This window comes from Protopterus annectens, chromosome 7.part0 (assembly GCF_019279795.1).
Source record: "Protopterus annectens isolate FY-2018-M chromosome 7.part0, PAN1.0, whole genome shotgun sequence".
Taxonomy (NCBI): Eukaryota; Metazoa; Chordata; order Ceratodontiformes; family Protopteridae; genus Protopterus; species Protopterus annectens.
In genome coordinates, this window is record NC_056739.1 from 1,664,046,293 (window position 1) to 1,664,071,292 (window position 25,000).

General features: G+C 39.0%; 1 protein-coding gene across 1 annotated transcript in view; it reads right to left on the reverse strand.

The window, feature by feature from the left end:
* The window catches only part of CACNA2D2 (calcium voltage-gated channel auxiliary subunit alpha2delta 2), a 5,241,953-nt gene that overhangs the window by 1,919,469 nt on the left and 3,297,484 nt on the right, over positions 1 to 25,000 (reverse strand). The window lies entirely within an intron of this gene.

The window sequence follows — 25,000 nt, forward strand, 5'->3', positions numbered from 1 at the left end:
CAACACACTAACACATATCTTCAATCCCTCCTTAACCACTGGCATACTTTCACCTATATTCAAGCACAGAGTCCTTAATCCTTTAACCAAAATTCACTCTCCCTCACTGTTTATGGATTACAGACCAATTTCAAACCTCAGATCCATTACTATGATCACTGAAAAAATAATTTATCAATGACTGTTCAAACATATAAGTAGTTAGACACTGCTTTGTGATCTACAGTATCTGTTAGAAATTGTTTCAGTACTCAGACTGTATTACTGTCAGCATCAGGTATCATATATAGTAGCATTAATGATGGCTTCATTACTCCAGGTGTCTTTGTAGGTATGGCATGTGCCTTCCGGACAATAAGCCCACGTCATTTTTCGCAACAAACTCCAAATACTCAGTTTTGCTGAAAATATCATATCCTAGTTTAAAAACTATTCGCAGTAGAGACCACTTGAAATTGCTACAGGCACCTTATCCTCTAAAATGAGAATTTTAAACACAGGAGTTCCATAAGGCCCACTCCTGTAACCTCTGCTGTTCTCTCTGTTTCTTAATGATGTGACACATGACCTACCCAAAAAAAATAAATAAATAAGTATGCAATATTCTTTTCCATGTAGTTCATAAAACCCAACAAAAACTATAACAATCAGCTCAGCCTCAATTCACCAGCTTTGTGACTGGTTCCTCATTGATAAACTGTACGTTAACACTACCAAAACAAATAGTATGCTCTTCTCCTCAGCAAAGAAACTGCCATCACTAATTCCTGTAGTCTTAATATATTTAAGTAAGATTCTTACACCAAATGTTAAGCAGCAAGAATATTTTGGTATAACATTGGACCTCTCACTGAAATTCAGTATACATGCAGATAACATTGCCACAAATGTTTTCCCTCAACTAAATCTATGTTACCAACTCTCATGATTTCTCTGCCTGGGGGCAAGGATGGCTTTAGCCAAAAATGTTCAAATACCCAAGATAAAATATGCACTCCCCTAACTTCCCTTTATTCATCAACAAACAAACAAACAATAAATAAATAAATAAAATCAGAAAAAGTTAAAGTCTCTGAAAAAATACTTAAATTTTCTTTGCTTGCAGATTACAATAGCCATGTCAGTATCACTGCAGTTTACTAACAGAAACACTCTTTTTCTTAACTCGCTGATACATAGATTTCTGTATCTTGGCTATTGCCCACATCATAAGCAGTTACACCTGATCATAAAACAAAGCTTCTCACTTAGGAACAGCCAAGAAAGTGCACTCACTTTGGTCAGCCCTAGATTCAAACAAGCATCTCCAAATTAAGACTGGCGATATGGATCCAGATAGCTACTGACATAAAAATATTGAAACTCTTCAAAGATTTAAAAAAAAAATTAGTCTGCCCTTACAAAATGGATCAAAGTGTACTCATCTTCATGACACTGGCTAGTTTTGAGCTTATAATGGCAGGTACTCAGTGGTAAAAGAAGGTTTTACACTTGTCTGCTTTGTAAATATTTAATCAGACTCAAATATGGAGTGTGTTTTCTTCAGTTTGCTTTACACATAGCATGCTGACTAGGAAAATACCAAGAAAAACAGGAGGCCTGTTGGAAAATTAAGGTGCAGGCTGGCAAATTCCTTGGAATGAATGACACTGTTAACATCAAATGTTTTTTAAAAGATAACATTTACATCAGATAGACCATATTGTTATGTCTTTAAATTTTGTTACCTTTGAGATATAATATTCTTTTAATTAATTGAATTAATTTAAGAGTCGATTTGTGATTGTTAGTGGAAATTAATTGTTTGTTCAGAGTATAAACAGAGTGTGTGTGGTTGTGTTAATTTATTCTGATGAAGTCCTGTGCAGACAAAACCGCTCAATATTAAAAGTCTGTTCTCATTTTTTTAGTTTAGTCTCTTTCTATCACTATTGCCTTTCGGGTGATTTTTTTTTTTGTTTGTTGTTTTAATTTAACTTTATCCAGTTCTTGTGATTTGTGTTTATGATTATCTACTAAATTTATTAGTAAAAACACTATTCTGCAGTTCTCTTGCATTTGGGGCATGGCTGAAAGGGGTGTATAGACCAACCCACAAACCCAGTTACCAAACAGTAAAATAAAAATAACTATAGATAGTTCATTAGAAAGACACACACACACACACACACACACACACACAAGAACACACACACACGTGTGTGTAAATATGCTGTTGAAGATGGAGAAGCAGATATTTAATAAACTGTTAAAGTTATTAAATGCTATTAATACAGATAGTTGAAAGATAAATGGACAATTAGCATGCATATATAACTAACTAAAAAGATTATGCTAGTTGTCATAGGCTTAGGCATAAGCATAAACATTATAAAATAAATCCCAAAAAATAAAACAAATGCCAGGGAAAATATAAAGGGGAATAGACATATTTGAAATTCAAAAGCATTATGAAACAAGTAAGAATATGTACAAAAAGAAATAGAGCAGTAGTTGTTAAGAAAAAAAAATGACCATATGAGAAAACCTGAAGGTGGAGTTCTGGTGGTGCTGAGGAAATTCAAAGAAATAGAAGTGTTATCAAACAGGTGTAGGTGAAGTGTAGACATATAAAGCCCTGACTATAGCCCAGGTAACTTGATTAGCACTTGCGTGGAGCTGGCAGATACAGATAAGTGTGACAACGTTGGGATGTCAGGAGGTGGTTCAGGACCATCTAATACTGCAATCCCTCAAAGTAGAGATGGGCAGCAAGTGGAAGTTCTGTGAGTTAGTGTTTGGCCATCAAACCCCTTTTGGGGGTGGTGGAAGTCTTCATCCTATGTTCATGGGAGTGTGCACCTGCATAGGGGAGGGCATTGTGGTCTATGTCATGATACAGAGCTTCTATCCCCACACCCTGAGGAGTGGGCAGGCTTAAATAAAATATGATCCCATTCAAAGAAGTCTTTTAAAGACAAAAGTTACTGCTGAGGTTTCCTGTGAAGCACACAAAAATCCCCTACAAAAAGAAATACTACCATACTTAATGGTACTAAACTAATAAATAAAGAACAAGAAATATGGGAGAAAGTATTACAAATGATGATACTGCAGAAACTGGAAGGGAGGCATTCAAAAAATTGTGTGGAAGAAATACATTCAGTATCCATAACTCCATAACAGAGAAACAAAAATTATGCAGCAAATCATGAATCTAGTTACGTAGAAAATTAATGATGACAAAATAGTGACCAGCATTGCACATTACAGTAACTTATTAAAGATAATGTGTTATTCACAGAAGAAAATGGGAACAAATTTTGAATGCAGATAAGAAATAGCTATGTGCACTGTGGACTCTCACTAGGATCTGGATTTTACTATGCAAAATAAATAAATACTTCTATATATAAGTAAATACAAAGCTTACTTACACATCTGGGGAGAGCTGAGATAAGAGACATTTTAGAAGCTGCGCAAAAATTAAAATGATGACTAACGGCATAAGCAGAGTGATAAGCTTATGGTGATATAAAATATACAACTGCAGTAGTGCAGTACAACAGTTAGATATGAGAGACAAACTTAATGGCGTAACACAGTTACAAAAGGAGGTATTAAAGCAACCAATATATTCAATAGTGAACAATACTTGGAAAAGACAATAAATAAATAAATAATGCTTAACTTTCACAATATGAAGTTTTGCAGGATTCAATAATACAGTTCAGACATCAAAGAAAATATTTCTTTTGAAGAGAGCTTTTATATAAATGAGGTTTGGAACAGACCACTCTGTCTCTTCAAGTGGGGCCAGATACATAGAAATACATGCAGGAATTAAAAGAATAAGGGGAGGATAGGGTTAAATGGAACGGAGGGATGTTTAGGAGAAAATGAGGTAAGGATAAGGAGGGGCTTAGAGGGTTTTGTCAAGTGTAACTGAGGTAGGAGTCACATTTTTGGTGTGAACTTGCTACAGCAGATTTTTCGTCCATGACGACCTCCAAGTATTTGGTGGTCAGGTAGGCCTTAGAATAGCTGACAATGGAAGAGGTGAGTAATGGTCAGTAACAAGGGTTGACTACTAATATTTATATTTCTTTTTGGGAGGGGCTGTTGTTGCTAAGTCAGCTGTGATGACTGACGTGAGGGTGGTCTAGTATCCTCAAAGGGGTAGTTGCTCAAGGGTGTGGATGGGTAGTAGAGAAGGAAAGTTTGGTATCATGGTTTCAGCCATTTTGTTAGATGGGGTTTAGGTAATGTAGCATTGCAAAGCTATCCTTCAGGAGAATGATGTTAAGGGAATCTGTTATGGGGGGGTGGTTGCTGACTTCCTACCAGCAATTGAAGAAGCTTTAGCATCTTTTGTGCGTTTATGGTTTTTGTGGGCTTGAGCTACATCCTTGTGACAGCAGGTACAGCACGCATGCACTGCCTCCTTAGGGCTTATCAATAAAAAAAATGATAAAGGTGAATGCAGAGATATTCCGTTTTGTTGGTGGAGTTTTTCATGGTTGTTTCAGTGGAGGGGTAGTCGCCTCAGCATTGTTCGGAAGCCATTCCAGCCTGGGCTTCACTTTAATGTTGGGTGTGCTGGCGTTTTGCTTGTTGGCAGCTCTAGACGGTCATCGGAATTGTTTAGATGGGTGAGTATGTCACCAGATTGAGTGCCTGTTATTTATTGCCCTGGCTTTTGGGAGAGCCTCTATTGTCCAGTCCCTTCTTTTACAGAAGGTGAGGGACTTTTAAGCCCAGCCGGTCATGCACAGCGGTTAGCTAAAGTAAAATGCATCAGCATTTGCTTAAATTAGATACCCCATTTGATTGATAACATCACATCACAACCATCCTTATAAAATCTGTGGTTTTCCGACATATCACTGGGTTGATCTGAGGGTGGGAGTCACTGTAGTGATGCACATTTGAGTTTCAGACTTCATATCCTTCAGAAAACGTATGCTGAATCAAATTCTGTTACGCTAGCAACTTTATAGGCTTATAAGAGCAGTACCTAAAATTCTGGGTTAAGTCTAGGAGAGCAGATGTGTTTAGAGACTTGCATTTTGTTTTGTACATGGTGTTTCTCTTGGTACCTTGCTTGATGGGAGTGTCACAGAGATATAATTTCAGAGATATGGTGTGATTTAGGATTGGCCTGCATTGCTGGTGGGTTGTGATCATACTTGGCTCTGTTGCTTGAAGCACAAGTCCTGTTTTGTAGCAATCTTCTAAGGGCATCTGTGTTTGTGCTTGCATACCTCTCATTGGTACACAATTTTGGCTTATATTTTTTGGTCCATTTTTCATAAAATTGTGGCTTTCTGGCAAACTAGTGACAAATCGTTTAAGACTGAAGTTAGAAAACAATGACATGCATTTGATTTTTAGACTTCATACCCTTCAGAAAATTCATGCTAATGCAAAGCCTGTTATTCTATCAACTTTCTAAGTTTAAGAGCATTATTTCAAAATTGTCCCTATTTGTACCCCTTTTTTTTTTTGAGGTTGAGAGGTAGGGGTGCTTGTTTTGGGACGGGCTTAGTATAATGGTCTCAGATTTGGTGTGGAGAAATATATTCACAGTGGGTATTGCTGACTTGGGGTCGGGTCGCTGTGGGATAATTTCTTTTGAGATTGCATGTGGTATTGTTTCGCAGGCTTTCCTAGAGTCTTCCTAGTAGCATCTTTTGTGGGCTTTGGCTAGGCAACATAATGGTTGGCCACTGGAAGGCTTGTCTTTCCGCGGGTGCGTGTAGTGAAGTACACATGTTAATTTAACCTGAGGGTGCAGTGAATAGTTATGCTACACTGATAAGGTCAACCATTTCTTTATATTAACAGGTGGCAGTGATATAGATTGTGAAAGCATAGGCTTTGTCCGTCACATACAAATCAGTTAGAAGAGATAGCGGTGTCTTAACATAGGGATTGATGACAGTATAGTACAATGATGTGCATGTTCATCTTAGTGAGACTTTTCAATTTGTGGTGAATATTTATGTATTTATTTATTTATTTGATTATTTATTTATTTATTGATTATTGATTGATTTAGTATAGGATCAAAGGGAAGAAGAGGAATAGAAAGGTAAATAAAAAAGGGGGGTATATTTTGCCTCTCTTCGTCCTTTTTCATAGTTTTTCTGAAGTGTGTGACTGGGGTGCCTATTTTGTGCAATTGTTTTTCGGGGATGGGTGGGTGGCTGATCATTGAGGTTGGTGGAATGTTGGTGACAAGCTTTCAGGGAATGCAGTGGGAAAGTGAGGGGCACTTGCGTTTGACCTTCGGGCCCTGTGATAATTCATAAGGAAGTAGGTCACGGTTTAGCATGGGAATAGGCAGTTACACACATGCCTGTGTGTTCTACGCATACCGCTTGAATTTCAACAGAAGGAGGGACAAATCCAGGAAAGATCAGGGACATTTTTAAAATATGAGGGCTAATTTGAGACTTTGATGGGGTAAGTGAATGTGAATTCATATTTAATCTAAAGAAGTCTTAGTTAAACTCTTAGTTATTGTCATTATTTATGAAGTGTAATTCATTACCATTCCTCATAAGTCACGAGTTTTAAGGGTGATTAAGAGGGTAAGAGCTAAAATGCAAGTCAAAATCAGGAATGGCCCTGACAATCAGTGACAGCTGACAGTTATGTTTCCACGCATTTGGGCAAAGGCAGCAGTACGGCAAATGGCAACAGCAAGACAAGCGGGTCATACCAGTATTTAACATATACTCCCCACAGCAGCCTAACAAGACACAAATCATCATGGACAATACAGCTGCATAATGAAAACGGACAGGATAAGATATAAATGAATAAATGTCAAAATTAAGTCGAATACCAAATGATTTAGCAGGACTGTAACAGGAACAATAAGGGGCTTGTCAAGCTTGTTAAGCTAAGCAGATAAACGGTATATTCATTGAAAGCCACAAGTCATTCAAAATCATCTGTCTGCTTTCTATGTTTATACAGAGTGATGTGCTAGTCTTTGTACCCCTGTGGGGTCTTTGTCCTGCTTTACTTATAGTCTTGGTTGGGCATTTTCCTCGCTGTAAAAGAGAGGGATGACTGAGATGTATTTTATTGTTATCGGCAATAAGTGGTCATTGTGGCCTGAGGTGGCTGGTGAGGCAATTTTAGCTCATTATTTACTGGATTTTTTACTCATAACTGACAGATAATTCAATGTAGAAGTTAACAAGGGGGGGGTGGGTCATAGTGACAAGGTACTTTTGCAGAGAATGTAGGGTTTTGGGGAATTGTTTTGTTTTAATTTTCATGTTGTAAAGTAAAGGCACTTATTCTGTTTTGTTTTGTTGCAGGCTGTCGAGGAACAGATTTTGAGTGGACATTGGTTGGTGACCTGAATTGAGGGAGCTCAGAAACTTATGGAGATTGTTCAGTGGAGTTCTCTGTTCCTTGATTGGTGCGCAATGAGGTCACAGATGGGAGAGTGTGCAGTGAACAGTGGGCAGTGCCTTGTCAGAAATGGTTTGGAAGGTAATGGAGTTTGCTTCTAGGGATGTTTGATTGCAAGAGTGGTGTACAATGAGTTAGCAAGTAATCCTGATTCGGTGCTAATTGTGGCACATCAGGGTTGGAGATTATCGAGGTAGGGTAGGGGTAAGTTGAAGGAGAGGTATGTGGGGACATGATAATCCAGGGAGGGTGATTGCGTTAGGGGAGAGTGGGTTTTCAAAAGTGGGGCAGAGTCCAGCTTTCATAGGATCACATAAACCTGGAAATCACTGTTTTAGGGCCCTGGTAAGCTAGCTAAGTTTAATTATTTCTAGAACTGAATGCGTGGCAGTCTTGCTCGACATGGAACTTGGATGAGCATGACTTTTTTTTTTTTTTTTACTCCGGTGAGGGACGTGCCTGAAGGTGAAGTATACTTGGGAGGTATGGACATGCAGGTATTTTACCGTTTGAGCATCTTAGGTTTCTTTGCAGTTTACTTTCATGGATACAGCCATTTGCAGATCAAAGCAGCAAATTGCAGGGGCTGCCAAGGTCACATTTTCTAATAGGTGAATATAACTTTATGTTTAACTGCTATCTGGGTTAGAGTGATTGCATGGGGATGCTACTGCACTGTTGTTTATGGAAATGTTTTTATGTCCTTGATATAGGCGTTAACTGGGCCCATACAGTATTTGTAGGTTGTATAGAAATCACTAGTTGACTCCCGTAAGTTTGGTAATGAAATTCTCCTTCATATGCAATGTCTAATTGGTAGCTCAATTTATGTTCTGTGTTTTAATAGGTGTAATTTTAAATGCACTGGGTCAGCAATTTCTGTTTGTAGCATAAGTCAAGGATTTTAGGGTGGTTACGAAGTTTGTTTGGTGGTTCATTGGGTTTAGTTTCTTTTGTTTTCCAGATGGGGGGGATTTGCGCATTGGGGTTTTGCAATCAGCCATATTACCATGCCTATGGATGGTTTAATTTATCTGTTAATAATTTTGTTCAGAGCCTATACGATGGCCACAGAGTGTAAATTTTAGTTGGCAAGAGAGGAGGGTGAGGGATGTGGTGGCTGATGGAGCAGTAGGTAAGGAGGTCACGGTTTTCCAGCAGGCAGCTGAATATTGGAGTTTGTTTGGGGTGTTTTCCTTTCCTGCAGCTACAAGATAATGTCCTGTTTTGTGGATGTGATGCGGGAAGCAGCAGGTTTGGTGTTCCTGTTGTTTTATTGGGAGCTGATGTTTTCTTGGAATGGGTTAGGTAATTAGATCACCATGGGAGCGTACTTAGCAATGGTTTACTGCTTAGGGAGGTATTGGTGTGCTGAGGTAGGTCAAGTGGTGGTAGAAGGATTACATGACTGTGGCAGGATTTAGGGGCTGATTTATAAGTAAAGGTTATGGTGAGGAGGTTATCTTAGTCAAACGGTATTGCAGTCATCAAAGGTAAAGATTTGGCAGTTTGCATTGAGTAATTTGGCTCAGACTTTTAGTGGGGGGTATTTGGGTTAGGGTGAGTTAGTTTTGAGTTACTGCAGTTTAATAAGGGACAGTGTTGGGTTAATTTTCTACAGTCTTTACATTGATGGCATATCACTAACTTTATTTGGCTTGGTGGCATTGGGCATTTTCAGGTGTTGTTGGTACTTGTGTTGGTTTGTTTGCTTATTATTAGTGTTACAGTTTAGGGAGCAATTGTGGTCATACTGTGGAAAGCCATGGGGATTTGGTGTGAGGGCAAGATTGTTATTAAATGGAATTTGGTTAATACTTTCATTGAGCAGTAAATTGGGGTTGCAATCTGATGTCAGGGTGTGTAATTCCCACTACATGGTTTCAAGTGGCAGTGGGCTCAGGGTTCATTGTTTAGATGGCACTGGTACAGTTGACTTGCTAACAGTGGGTACACCGAATGATATTTGGCCTTATGGAGTGTATGGTGAGAGGGGGAACAGCCTGGTCAGGCTGGTAGGTGGAGAAGAGGGTCAGGATGACTCTCTTTTGTTCCCCCTGTGGTGTTGGATGTGCAATTCAATAAGTTGGGAAGGAAAGTGAGTAGTTGATCTGTTGGATAAGTTAATAAGCAAGTAGAGCTGCTTATTTGGATGGTGGTGTAATTCAATAAATTGAAGTTAAGCGGGATAATGCTGCCTTGTTAGTGTAAAAATAAGTGAGCAAGTGGGGGACGCTGCTTATCAAGGATGAGCGGTTGCACTGCCCTTATGGTTATTTTATGTTTTCTTTCATGGATGTTATTATGACTGGTGTCATGTTTTCGGTTGAAATTTATAACTATTGGTCAATGATCACAGTTTTGGAAGTTTAATAAAGGTCGTCAAATGTCATTCGGTGTCGTGTGTTTATTGAAGTGGACCAGGACAAAAGGAAATGATGGCATTAGAATTCTTCAATAAGCATTTTAAAAATATATTAAAAAACATGGAGAACATGAAGGCAATGTTGCTAGCTATCCATTTAAGCTAAATATAATCGCACTTAGGTTTAATAACATTTTGCTTAGGTAGAAAACTGCCCCCATTCCACGAAACTTGGAAAGCTTAAAAAACATCAAATTGCATTGTGTAGCACTTCACCAGTGCTACCCATTTAAGAATCCTGGTTATAAGTTAGATGAAGATGGATAAACACATCACTTGAAGTAGGGTTGGAATAATGGCTAAGGTCCTATCCTCAGAAATACAAGGTAAATGGTTTAATTCTGACTTTTGGGTATTATCTAGGCTTGTAATAGACTGTAGACTGACAGCCAGGTGTTTACACGATCGTGTTTACACAATCTAGTTGCACCTACTACCTGATGAAGGCATTTGGTACCATTCCCCACTCAGGAATCATAGAAAAACTTACTAAGCTAGGCATCAACCCCTATATCACTAGGTGGGTTGAAAACTGGCTCACAGGTAGAACTCACAGTGTGAAAGTAGCTGACTCCAAGTCAGACTGCTGATCAGTCAAGAGTGAAGTCCCACAGGGTTTGGTCCTGGATCCTCTCCTGTATGGTATCTACTTCTCTGAAGTCCAGGACAACATGAAGTACTCTGTCTGCAGACGATTGCAAGTTGGGAGCTATTACTAACTCCCAAGTGATGTTGACATCCTACAGAAAGGCCTCACTGAGAGCAATGACTGGTGTCAGAACCATGGCCTTAAGCTCAATGCCAAAAAGTGTGTCGTCATCCCCTTTGGGAAAAATCCGGTTCCCATGAAGTACCACATCGATGGTAGACCACTGAACACAGAAGGTGTTATAAGAGATCTGGGAACACAGGTTGACAGCAACCTCTCTTTTGACTACCACATTGCCACTGTGGTGAGAAAGTCCTTCTATGTGGCACATCTCATTCCCAAGGGTTTTGCATCCAGGAAGGAAGAGGTCATTGTCTCTCTCTACTCTTCCCTCATTAGGCCAATCATTGAGTACAATGCCCCATTTGGCATGTACCTCACTAAACACCTGCAACAATTGGAGAGGCCGCAAAAGTACCTCACAAGGAGGATCCTAGGCCTTAAACATTTGTCCTACATGGACAGACTCAAAAAACTCCAACTATTCTCTGTCTCATATCGCCTACTTAGAGGCGGTCTCTGATTGACTTACAAAGCCATGTCTGACCCAGCTCTGTTAGAAATGCTACATCTAAAGAAATCCTAAGCCCTCAACACCATGACCTCAAGCTCATTACCACAATGAACAGAACATGCTGGAGGGACAGGTTCACAACCCAGAGACTGCCCATGCTATGGAATAGACTTCCCATGCATGTCAAGCAGAGCACCTCACTGGCCCTCTTCAACAGAAATCTTGATGAGTGGATGGGAAACAGAAAATTCACCCCAGGGATCACTCCAGTGGCTTTACTCGACAGAGACACTGGGAACTAAGGTCTGGTGGCATGATGCCAGGGTAATCCTATGGGCTAGGCTTGTAAAGGCTCCAGGGCCTTTAGCCTAGTACACCTATGAACCCAATGATGACATAATGGGTACCTACGAAGTATGATAATAAGTAAAAAATAAAACCAGTTTTAGTAAATGTAGATCTGTGATCAACACAGAGAATAAAAACAGTGATAAGCACTTTCAGCCTATGCCTTCCTCAGATCATATTATATTCCAACTAGAGATGTCTTTTCAAAGTACCTGAAGCCAATCAGATTTCATCTGATAATGACATCATCATTTAGTCTTCCTGTTACACCTCCTTCCTATAAGTATAGGTTTTAAAGGTAGAACACCATTAAGACCTGGTGGCTTGTCAGCTGATAAATCAGCTATCCAGTGACTCTCAGCTAATTCAACATGATTATTTAAATCTCCCCTTCATGAAGACATTGTCCTTACTTCCAAGATTGAAAACTTGAAGTTATGACTAAGAATATATGCTGAAATAAAGAATTGTCTTTATTCTTTAATTTGATGTCACTAAGATGTTTGAAAATCTGAGTTTTTAGAGGACAAGTAGTTTTACCAACATAGAAACTTGTACAAATTGTACAGGTTGCTAAATTAACCACATATCTTGTGTTAAAGTTGGCATAGGTGTACAATTTGTATTCTCTATCATTAACAGGATGAAGAAATGAGTTGCTAGTACTGATGTATGAACAGACTTTACAATGACAACATCTGTAAGTTCCATGTCTGCCATAATGTTCATTCGTCCTCTGATTTTCTGTGCATAACAACTGCTTAAGGCTCTTTTTATTGTTAAACTAAACCTCGACATATCACCAATAATGTCTCTTAAGTTCTCATCTGCTAATAAAGTTTTCCACTTGTTCTTTAAAATAGTACATATTTTTGAATATCTTCACTATAAGTAAGTAAACATCTAAATGCCATATGTTGCTCCCTGTGTCCTTGAGAGGTCAGGTCTTCCATATTCTGCTGTCTATGGAAATAAGGTTTACCTCTCCCATCTCTCATGCTTTTAGTCTCAGCTGCTACTTTAGTGAATAAGTCCTTTCTATAACCTCTAGAGGACAAATTATCCTTCATTCTCTCAGTTTCTCTATTGAAAGTAGATTCATCTGTACACAATCTAGAAGCTCGAAGGAACTGACCTTTTATTACCTGGTTAAAAATATGCCCTGGGTACATACTACCTTGATGAAGAAGATGATTCTTCCAGCATGGTTTATGAAAAATCTCAGTATCTAAAGAACCATCATAGTTATTAGTCAAGGTGATATCCAAAAAATCAATTTTATCACGTGCATAACGTGCATCAAATCTCAGGAAAGTTGTAGTCTGACCACACGACTTTCATCCAGGCTAGGGAATAAATGAAGTGGCTCCTGCTCTCAATTTGAAATGACTTAATAAGGTGCTTGGAGGCCTCATGGCCAAAGGTGAAGGATTAAGGAGATACAAAACATACTTAGTTGTCTCATATATCCTTTGTTGCTTTAACATGATTTTATTTTACAAATAAATTATCACAGTTATTTACAATTATGCTTGTGCCAGTTTACTTCATACTATGGACAATACTATATTCCTTGGTCTAACTGAGATCCACAGATTTCATATTTAATGTTGTTTAAGATTACTCTATGTTCATAGGTTCATAGGCTCATAGTATGTACAGGGCTAGCTGCCCTTGAGGGCCCTTTTAAGCCTAGGAAGTTCCTTCTAGTGCTTGAATTAACCTAGCCTGTCAGTTAATAATTATATAATACCCCTAATAAGAATAACTGAGATCATACCATAGATACTTTGACAGGACCCATATATAGAATAAAACATTTAAGAGCTGCCTCTGTCCATTAGTAGTACAGGAGGCAGTTCTGAGGTAAATTTTCTGCTTCCCATCCATAGATCCAAGTTGTGCTTAATAGGGACAGGAATGAATTTTGTTTTACATGAATGGGGAGTCTGTTCCAGAGCAGTGGTATCCTCAGTGAGATAAACCCGCCCCTCTAAACTATTCTGTTAATGTTGTAGAAGAGATTTAGATTGCTAGACCAATTATTTCTGATGACATTTGTCTTCTGATGTGCAGTAAATCTTTCATTAATAGATCAGAGGATGCCTTATATGCCAGACAGAAGTCACTTTTAGCAGTCTGTAGTATACTGAGCATAGTGACAGGGCTTTGAGAGAATCCATGTAGGACACATTGTTTAGGCTGTGTATCATTTTTAGTAAGCTATCTCTGTGGGTGTTTCAGTTCTTGCATGTGTCTGGACAGATACATGCCAAAGGGAGCATTTTAGTTAATGACTGGTTTTAAGATTTCTGAATAAAGGGGGGCAATGACATCTCTAGCTCTAGACTAATTCCCTTGGTTTATAAGCTGCTTAATATAGAGGACTTTCTTATGATAATGTAGACAAGCTGGTCAAAGGTTAGGTCACTGTCCACAAAAGTTCCCAAATCCTGAACAACTGGGTGAACTGTTAGGGATCTGTTATCAAAGTGGGCAGTTACCATGCATAGATGACTTCCCAAAGGATATGATAATGCATTTCTGACATTTAGTTTCAGTCCAAGATTTTGTCACCAGTTATTTTTTTTGTTACAAGCCTTCATACAGGATGGGTAAGTCATTTGGGGATTCAGTGACTTTTCTGAGCTTGCTGTCGTCTGCAAACATATTCAGCCAGAGACCTTTGGTATTGGCTATTACTTAAGAGAAGTAGAAGCCAAACAAGAAAGGTTCCAGCTCTGAACCCTGGGAACTTCACTGGTGACTGGTCTCTTTGGGGAGACAGGATGCTGGAGATCAAAACAGGGGACACTATCTGTAAACCAGCCGGTGATCCAATTTGTGATGTCGATGGGGTTTTCCAGTTTATTTCACTTTTCTACCATGCCTGAGTGGGCCAGTTTATTTCATTTTATACACATTGTTATATTCCTGTTTTTGAGAACTATTGATTTCATGTTTAGTTGCTATGTCATTTACAAAAATGTCTGAGAAATAAAGCTCCATCCATTCATCCATCCATCCATCCTTCAATCCACCCATCCAGTTTTATATCCCTGTTTTATCAAGTTCTTAGTTATGGGCAACCAGTGTCTTGTTCTGCAAGGAGTAGCTACAACATAACAAACAGTCTGTTTTCATCATATCAGACATATGATTAAACTGTAACATAATTTTGGGGTTTGAGAAGTCTTATAGGTTTATAAAAACAATGAGCGGACCTGTTACATTTTTATTTGCATTAACTTCATTTAATTTCAAATAACTCCTTAAAACTGAGTACTGATATATTTCTGCATCTGATAATAGTGCATTTGTACTGAGCACCAAGATAACTCTGGTTTTCCTATTTTCATTTTAGATAATAAAAAATACAGTTTTGGGGAGAATAAATATGCAAAACAAACTTCCCCACCCAGAAATTAGTTTAGAGCAAATTATTTAATTGGTAGAATGAAATAGCTATCTTGAAGTAAAAAAAATATATATATCGATCCCACCCTGAGTCTGGGGCTGAGATGGTATGGCACAAATAAGCTTCTAATCTTCAGTCCCTGTGTGTCACATACCAACAGCTTATGGTTATGTGACATAAGCACTGACATCACTTGCTTAGATGTCACTGTCTGTCATCTGAAACAGTTTCCTCAGTCTTCATTTTAATGCTAGTTGAAGAAGAATACTAGATAATATATAACAGTAGGTATTGTTTACCTGAGGGTACGTTTGTGCTAATAGTTTGCGTACAAATGTTATAAAAATGATCGGGACTACAGATATTTAATGTTATAAGAAATAGAGATATACACATTACCTTCTCTTCATACCTGTATGTTTACATGCGTGTTTGCTACTGATGAGTTTCCTTAGCATGTTATCTAGTCTGTTGACCCATTCTCTAATAAGGTACCCTCAGTGACACTACAAGGTCCAGCTTATATTTAGTGGTGAGATGGAAAGAATAATTACTGCTCCCACATCCCTAGACGTTATACATTTTAGACCACATCATACGTTGGATGATCCCCGCCAATCTGGTCCATATGCTGAGTAAAGCTTACATTTTGTCACGCTGAATTCCAACATCCTTAAACTAACAGCATTTCATGGTTTTACTCTATCCATAAATGCAAATATGCTTAATTTTAACAAAGCACAGCATTTTAAGTTTAGCTTTTTGTCCCTCTGTCCCTATTCAAATGCCATTTAAATAGTTTAAGATGCAGTGGCAATCTTTATATCCAATATAATTTTGTCTGCATATATAATATTTAATACCCCTTCATTGCAAGTTATCAATATATAATGAGAAATATTATCATATATATAATAGTATTATTACCTGTTATTGCAACCTATGTAACACACAGAGCTTACTCCTCCATAACTAATTACCTGATCTGGCCTCTACTCAAGCAAAACAAGTACTTAATTTACAAGAATAAATACAGTAAACAGAAGCGAGTCTGTAAAAACGGGGTTACCCAACAGACTTTTCACCAGTGCAGATTATCTTATTAGCCTGATTGTTTCCAGCCCACAACCCTGATAAGAACAACAAATAGGGTCTCCCAGAGCAGCACAATTGGCCAATGAAGTGCATACTCACTTCTAACCCCTCCCATCCTCACTAGCGACCTATTCAATAGCACCTGAGGTTATTAGTAGCCTAGGCGCCATTTTTAAACCTCAATAGCAACCACACCGTACTCCTTGGCGAATGTCACTTCTAAAAGTAAGGACTCTGCTTTGTCAAACTGAATTGAGCTTGATAAATGTTTTTATATGTATGTATGTTGCAGCACTATTACTGGAATGAGGCTAATTTACCTTAAATTAACAAGCATTAACAGAAACGGGTAGTCCTCTGCTGGCTAGACTAAATATAGCTGCTCAGCTGAGAGCGTTTTTATGTAACATTGCTGCAGCCAGGTACGACCATTTCTAACAGCTTGAAACAGTTAGCTCTATTTAAATCATAGTTCTACTGCATTATAAATGTATTGTTGTGTAATTTTAAGGTACTGGATAAATGTAGTCTGGTAGTCCACGTTGTAGATAAGCCTGACAAATATTGTGAACACTGAATGGCAAGTTACATGCTAAATTGCCTGACGCTTATGAGAACTCTACTACTGCTTACTGCCTTGTTTTTTTTTACTCTAGTTCTAACTGAATAATGCCTATGGGAGCTGTGTTATTTTACTGCATACTGTTTTATATATTTAGAACGCTACTTAATCTGCTATGACCAGGGCACACAGTGAATAATGGTCATGAGAACTGTTCCGTTTTTGTCTCTCTGCCTGCTGCTCTAAGTCCTTTAAAAAAAACATACTCAACCTACTGTAAGTTAATTAATGTGAAACATACATTCCTGCATGTGCTGCCTGTAACAGTTCTCTCCTTTTCCAGTAACCAGACCTCGCCTAAACCTCCCTGTGGGATTCCATTTGCCCTACTTCAAAACATGCAGTCAAATCCTAAGCACGGGACAGTACACCAAGGACCGCGGCTATATTTTCAAGGACCTACTGGGCTAAAAAGCCTCAGAAACCTATGTATGTGAATACTTTACTAATTTGACTTAAAAGTAAGAAATAGCCCATAGGTTAACTTTATCATCTGCCTAAGCATTAACTGTACTTGTGACGCGCTTCACCGAGAAGGACAGCTGCATAATCTTCCTTCATTTTTTTTCCCGCTCCCAGTATTCTACCTATTCCTGTTATTGCCACCCATGTAACACACAGAGCTTACTCCTCCATAACTAATTACCTGATCTGGCCTCTACTTAAGCAAAACAAGTACTTAATTTACAAGAATAAATAGAGTAAACAGAAGCGAGTCTGTAAAAGCAGGGTTACCCAACAGACTTTCCACCAGTGCAGATTATCTTATTAGCCTGATTGTTTCCAGCCCACAACCCGGATAAGAACAGCAGATAGGGTCTCCCAACCTCCCACCTCTAATAACATGATCCAAACACTCTACCTATACTCATTACTTGCACTCTTCTTGCACACATTACATCTTACCAAAACACCATTATTCTCCCACTGCACAACTACAATCATCACCACTCATGACACACCCTCTCACTACTCATACACCTCACACAAAAAATACACCCCAATGCACAACCCACATTTTTATTTTATTTATTTTTTATTTAACATTTGTTGACCAGGAAAGTCCGACTAGGTTCCACAGAGCCTGTTTTCAGCGGAGGCCCGGGGAGAAATGCTCCAGATGCATGTATTTGGAATGTGGATACTACACATAATCTATCACCTCTACCACACAAACAAAAAGCATCCCTAAAACTTTACAAACTAATCCTCCACCCACATTATCTATCACCCATTACACCCAAACAAAAAGCTACCCGAAAACTTAAACTAATCTTCTCATTAATAAAGCTAATGTCCTCAGCCATAACGAAACTTGCCCTCAGTCGCAACATCCACCCACACCCTGGCCCCCACAACTCCTCCACTGAAAATCAACCTAACAACCTCACCTTCTCTCAAATTACATCCAATAGGAAGCCAACTGACCACCTTAAGTCTAAATATTAGAAGTATAATGAATAAGATCCATGAACTCCACGCTACCATAGACTTATACTCCCCAGATATTATCATTCTGACAGAACACTGGCTTAAACCTCACATTACCAGTGAGCAAATTCTCCCTGTAAGTTACGACATGTTAAGAGCAGATCGGTTGCACAAAAAAGGGGGTAGTGTAGCTGTAACGTATAAACAGCACCTAAAACTTCAAATCCTAAACTTATCAGCCCCTCAAATCGACAAAGAAGAAATAATCTATTCCAACATAAAAGTAAACCAAGACAAAACCATTAACATAATAGGATGCTACTTCCCACCTGGCCACAATATCCCTCCACTAGGAAACCTCCTCAACTGGGTAAATCATCACCTTCCACAAGAAACCATAATTTTAGGTGATTTTAATATTGACTGGCTATCCTCTTCCAACCACCATCCAGCCCACCATCTAAACCTTGATGGTTTCATCCAACACATCCAGACACGCACCAGAATAAATAAAAATCCCAACAAGCATACTACTCTTGACTGGATACTAGCCAGCAAGAGACCCTAATCATACATAGCCAGTTGCCTACCAGATAGCCTCAGTGATCATACCCCAACATTCCTACTCAAAAAACACATATATCAGGCTGAACCCATTACCTATCGGCAAATACGTAATAAAGTAAACTTTATCCCAGACAACGTCATCTCATCCCTTAAAAACTGCAACTGGACTCCACTAAAATACCTCAACCTTGATGACGCTGTCCAATTTTTCAATACCACCTTCCTTAAAGTCCTAAACACCCATGCGCCCACAAGATTTACTAGAGTTAAAGCTCAGTCCTCCCCATGGCTACAAAAAGCCACTAGATCAGAAATGAAAAACCGAGATAGAGCTTGGAATCACTGGCACAAAACTAAAAACCCCTCTGATAGACAGAAATTCCTTGAATTACGTAACAGAGTCAAAAAAAAAAAAAAAAACAGGATAAAATCCTATATTACCAGTCGGCCCTGAACTCCACCCAATACAACCCTAAACATTTCTGGTCAACCATCAACTCCATCCTCCACCTAAGAAAAGTTGGAACCCGTCCACCAAACAAAACAAACTCCTCTGAAAATATTGCCACCTCTTTCAATACACACTTCACACAAACCGTTCTATCACTAGCAAGACAACATAACCTGCCTGCCCTCCACCCTCCTACTACACCTAGTAACCTGCTCACTACATTTTCTTTTTCTCCTATTCCTACCTCCAACATAAAAAACTCTTATCAAAACTAAAGCCCACAAAACTAGCAGCTGACAACCTCCCAGGTGAATACCTTAAAATTGCAGCTGAAGCCCTAGCCTACCCAGTCGCAATCCTGATCAACCAATCTTTATCTGAATACTATGGCCCTTCACTATGAAAAATATCACACATCATTCCTCTCCACAAAGGTGGGCCCTCCACAGAACTCACCAAATACTGGCCCATAGTAATTCTCGCTCCTCTCTCCAAAATACTTGAGAGATGCATTCACTCTCAAGTTCTAAACTACCTCCTTACTAACAACCTCCTATCTAACACACAACATGGTTTCTGGCCATACCACAGCATGACCACTGCCTTACTTGCTTTTACTAACACAATCCTTCAACATACAAACAATGGGTATTTCTCCTCTGCAACTTTCCTGGACCTATCTAAAGCATTTGACATGGTCTCACATAAACAACTCATCTCTGTTCTCAATAATCTATCCTTTTCTCAATCTGTCACTGACTGGTTCCAGAGCTACCTAACTGGCTGCCAGCAATCCATTGTTTGGCATAAAGATATATCCCCCAAACTCCCAGTCTCAATAGGTGTTCCCCAAGGATCCATCCTTGGGCCCTTACTCTTCTCCACATTCACAAACAATCTAGTCTCTGCTACCAAACAGGTCACTCTCGTACAGTATGCAGATGATCCCACAATCATCTGCTCAGCACATTCCTTTCCTGAACTTCAAAAGAACACACAGGAAGCCTTTTCCTCAGTTGAAACTTGGCTTTCTGATGCACAGTTAATATTTAATCCAAACAAAACAAAACTCCTCATCTTCCAACCCACCAAACACAATCAAAACATCCCTTAATTTAATATTACAGCCAATGATAACACCATTACCCCCCCAACAAACCACATCAAACTACTTGGAGTTGCAATTGACAATAATCTCAAGTTTGACATGCACATTTCATTAACCATAAAATAGTGCAGATAAAAATAGGAGCTTTATACAGAAATAAGCAATTCCTCATCAAAACAGACAGGATTTCAGTTGCAAATAGCCAACTAATCTCCATCCTACTCTACACCTCTTCAATATTTACCAATTAAGTAAACTCGAGGCTTGCTACAACAAAATAGCAAGGTTTGCCACTGGTGCAGCCTACCGTAGCCACCACTGCACCTCACTGACTGAACTAGGCTGACTAGAACTCCCTCACCTCCTTCAGTGGTACCAACTCTCACTCGCCCACAAACTAGTAAATCATCTTCTAAAAGTCCCATCCCTCCAAAATCTACTCCAACCCTATGATACCACCAGTCCACTACACTCCAGCAACAAAAATCAATTACAGGTAACTAGAACCAGGAACCTTGCTGGAGAAGCACTCTTCTTCTACTCCATAGCAAGATTATGGAATACCCTCCCTCACTCTGTAACCTCTGTATCATCATGTTCTAACTTCAAAGCTGTTCTAAAATCTCATCTAAAAGAGCACTGGGCATACCTCGGTAACAACCCTCACCAATATCTCTACTCCAGCCACCCTAAACCTATCTTCCATCCTACTAACTATCTGTGTTACAGCCAACTACATTGCTTGTAAACCTATAGCTCAGCTGTAATCTTAACTACTGTTCATGAGTAATATCTGCTAGCTCAGCTATTAAGATACTTGCCATCTTAAATGGCACCAATGATATGTGTGTAGTACATAATTGTCCTTCATCTAAACATGTTATTCATTTTGAACTATGTCTTTTACCTAGAATTCTTGTTATCTTTTAATTAAATGTTCTTTATTGTGGAACTTTTCTCCCCGGGCCTCCGCTGAAAAAGGACCTGTGTCCAGTCGGATTTTCCCAGTCAACAAATGTAAATAAATAAAATAATAAATAAATAAATCATCATAAAATGATTCCTGTACTTCAGTGTTCCCGTGTTGTAAAATCTCCACCTCTCTATATACCATCTTCTTCCATTTTCCTTGAACCATCCATATTGTTGCAGGACTGTTAAAGGGGGTTCAGTTTTAACATAGTTATTGTATTTACTATTGTTCTGTGGTCTGTACTATCAGTTATAGTTTGCGTTATCAATTCTGATAATACTGACTAACTGATTTGGTGTCTTTTTTATCAAAATCATATATTTTCTAATGCCAGAATTGTTTGCATTGTGAATGCTGAGTTTCTCTGTGGTGCATGATGTTTGCTTGCATACAGGCTAGTGAGGTTGTTTATTAATGCAGAAACTTCCAGATGTACTGAAAGTTTTAACATTGGGGTAGGGGTATGTGTAAAATCAGGTGTCTGTGGCTAAAAGTTAGATTAAGGAGAGTGTCAATGATCTGCATGCATGTTTGGGACTATATGACTGTCTTATAAAGTGGTACTGGTAGATAAAGGTTTTTTTTTGTACGGTAATGTGTAGCATTGGGGCTAGAGGCATTACCAGGGTTATGGCTAACATACATAAGTAAGGTGGTATCGGAGATTAATTTTTTGTTTGTTTGCTTTTAGTGCTTGAGAAAGACAAGCATTTGCTTTACTTTTTGATTATTGCTAATAGGTTCTTTTTGATTATTGTTAATAGGTTCATAGGAGGATACTAGGCTATTGACCTGAGGGTCATTTTAAGCCTAGCCTATTAAACCCATTACATTTCAAGAGAAAAAGTCTAGTTAATGCCTAAGATTATTATTAGTAATTACCAACCATGTCTATGAGGGATGTGGGAGCTATTCCCCGCAAGAATTTGCAGTTTCCCATCCATTCATCCAGGCTCCTTTTGAACAGAGAGATAGGGGTGCTTTGCTTAACATGAATTTGTAGCCTATTCCAGAGAAGTGGCAACCTCTGTGAGATGAATTTGTCTATTCAGCATGTCCTATTTAAATCACAGGACAGATATAGGTCACCGGAGCAGGTAATTCTAGTCCCAGTTGGCTTACAGATATGCAGCAACTTCATCAAGTTGGGGTCAGAGATTGCTCTGTAAGCCAGACACAAGACTCCTCTAAACAGCCTATAAGCTACTGAGTACAGTGACAAAGACTTCAGTTTGTCTGTGTAAGGCATGTGCTGAAGACCCTGGATCTTCTTAGTTAAAAATCTCTGGGGTCTCTCCAGTTGCTGCAGGTGCCTGGTATGGTACATACCAAAGGTGGAGTTATACTCAATTATAGGCAAGTTAAGGGATGAGCAAAAGGGAGTTATAACCTCTTTTGCTTTTGAGGCTATGCCTTTGAAAATCAAATGTGCAATGTAGAATGCCTTTCTTACTACAGTGGACACATGGTGGTTTAAGTCACAGTCTAGTTGTGTGCCCAAATCCCTCAATACAGGGTTCAAACTTAAGCTATTGTTGTTTATTTGATAGATAGTAGGGACACTGCTTTTCTGAAGGGGATGATGATGCATTTTTTTGTATTTAGTTTGAGTCCATGGCTTTGGCACCAATCGCTGGTCTGTGTAAGCCCCTCTGGGAGTACATTGACATAATTTGTGGAGTCAACGATCGTGTCAAGTTGGCAGTTATCAACAAACTTGGTAAGCTACATCCCCTTTGTTTTGGCCTGAACTTCCGAGAAGTAAATGCCAAACAAAAAGGGGCCCATTACTAACCCTTGTGGAACCCCAGTGGTGACAGATCTGCTACTTCAGGTGGTGTCACCCACTTTGATAGCATGCATATGTTTAGTGAGCCAATTTGCAACCCACTTAACATCAAAGAAGATGATATTTAGGTGGGAGAGTTTGTCAGTAATGCCTGAATGGGGGATTATGTCAAAGGCTTTTGCCAAATACAGATATGCTGTGTGCACACATTTACCCTCATCTGTGGCCCTGGTCACATTTTCAAAGAAGTCTACTTGGTTTAACAGGCATGATTGACCCTTTACAAAGCTTAACTGGGTTGGATCAAGCATTTAGAGGTCACCTATATCTTTATTTTTGACGTCCATAATGATACATTCCGTGGGCTTGCAGATAAGACTAGTCAGGCTTATGGGTCTATAATTTCTTGGATCTGTGGAGGGGGATAATGGTCGTAGTTTTCCATTCAGCTGGGACAAATCCTGTATTCAGGCTGTGGTTAAATAGGGTGCCTAAGGGGGTTGTTAATTCTTATTTTAGTTTGTTTAGAATGCAGCCTGGATGCCATCAAGACCCATAGAGGCTCTGTTTTTTGCCTTAGACAGAGGTTTGATGACCTGCTCATTAGATATATAAGGCAGGGAGCTGTTGAAGGTATGTTTTGTGATATGTCTGCAGGGGATAAAGGGGAGAAAATTTTCACCAAACCTGTCTGCTAATAGGTTAGCAATTTCTACAGGATCAGTGTGTGTGTGATATAATTTGTCATTAGTTTAGCACACATCTAGGTCCTACCTTTTAGGCATCGGATGTAGCTAAAGAAAGCCTTATGGTTATCTTTAACTGTGTTTGCTAAATTTTTCTTGAAGTTGCCCTTAGAGGATTTTATAAGGACTTTGCAGGTTTGTATTTTTTTTTTTTTATTTCTAATATTTTTGAATTTTGAGTTTTATTTTTCAGTGTGTTCAGCAGCCGCGGTGGTGCAGCAGTAGCATTGTTGCCTCACAGCAAGAGGTTCTCCCGTTCGATTCTCAGCTTGGGTTGGGAGTGCCTTCTGTGTGGAGTCTGCATGTCCTCCCCGCGATCGAGTAGGCATTCGAAAGACATGTGTTGAATGGGTGTGCCTTTGTTGAAGATTGGGCATCAGGCTGGCAACTCGGCACCATAAAAACCAACTGCCAATCATTAGCGGACCGGAGTTCCGCTGTGGCGACCCCTAACTGGGAAAAGCCGAAAGACAAACAACATTTTTCAGTGTGTTCAGCGATATTTAAAAACAGAGAAATATAATCACACTGTAATATGATGTTTAAAACTTCACAAAAAATAACCCATCTGTAGATTTTCAATTATCATCCACTTCATGAGTTATATTTGTTCATTCATTTTCCATTAGTTAATCTTGTTCTTTCTCACATGGAAGCCTGCGACACACTCACACTCACACACACACACACACACACACACACACACACACACACACACACACACACACACACACACACACACACACACACACACTGTGTGCTAACCTATAGAAGAATGAAAAGCTCAATTATTTGCCTATCACTCTGTCTTTGGAAAGTAGGAATAAATCACAGACCCTAGCATATACCCTTATGAACACGGTCAGGTTATGTAAACTCCACACAGACAATACCCAAGCCAGATTCTGAACTGGAAAGGTAAGGACAGTAAGGCAACTGCTCTAATTATTGTAGCACTTTTGTTTTTAAATTAGAAGGCTTGTGTAAGCGATGATTTATCTTTATTTTAAGGTATGTTACTAAATAGCTATTTATGCAGTTGATGTTTACTTCCAGCTTCATAGAATTCTATGCTCTATACTCAATTCAGTTACTTAGCCCAAACAACTCAGGAAAGAATCAGGACTATAAATGGGCACATCAGATTTTTTCCTACTGATACATGAGTATCAGCACAGCCCTAACTATGGCCTAGATGACCCCATACCGATTAATAGTCCAAACCTTAGAAGAGGAGACTAGGGACAGAATAAAAGGAGGCAGCTAATTTTCACAGTGCAATGACTTCTCTGTATGCCTCTGCTCAATGAATGCTCCCTATAAATGACTTACCTATATGACTCAGGGCCTTCTCCCTGGGTGAGGTGTGGCATAAGCAACAATGATCCAGT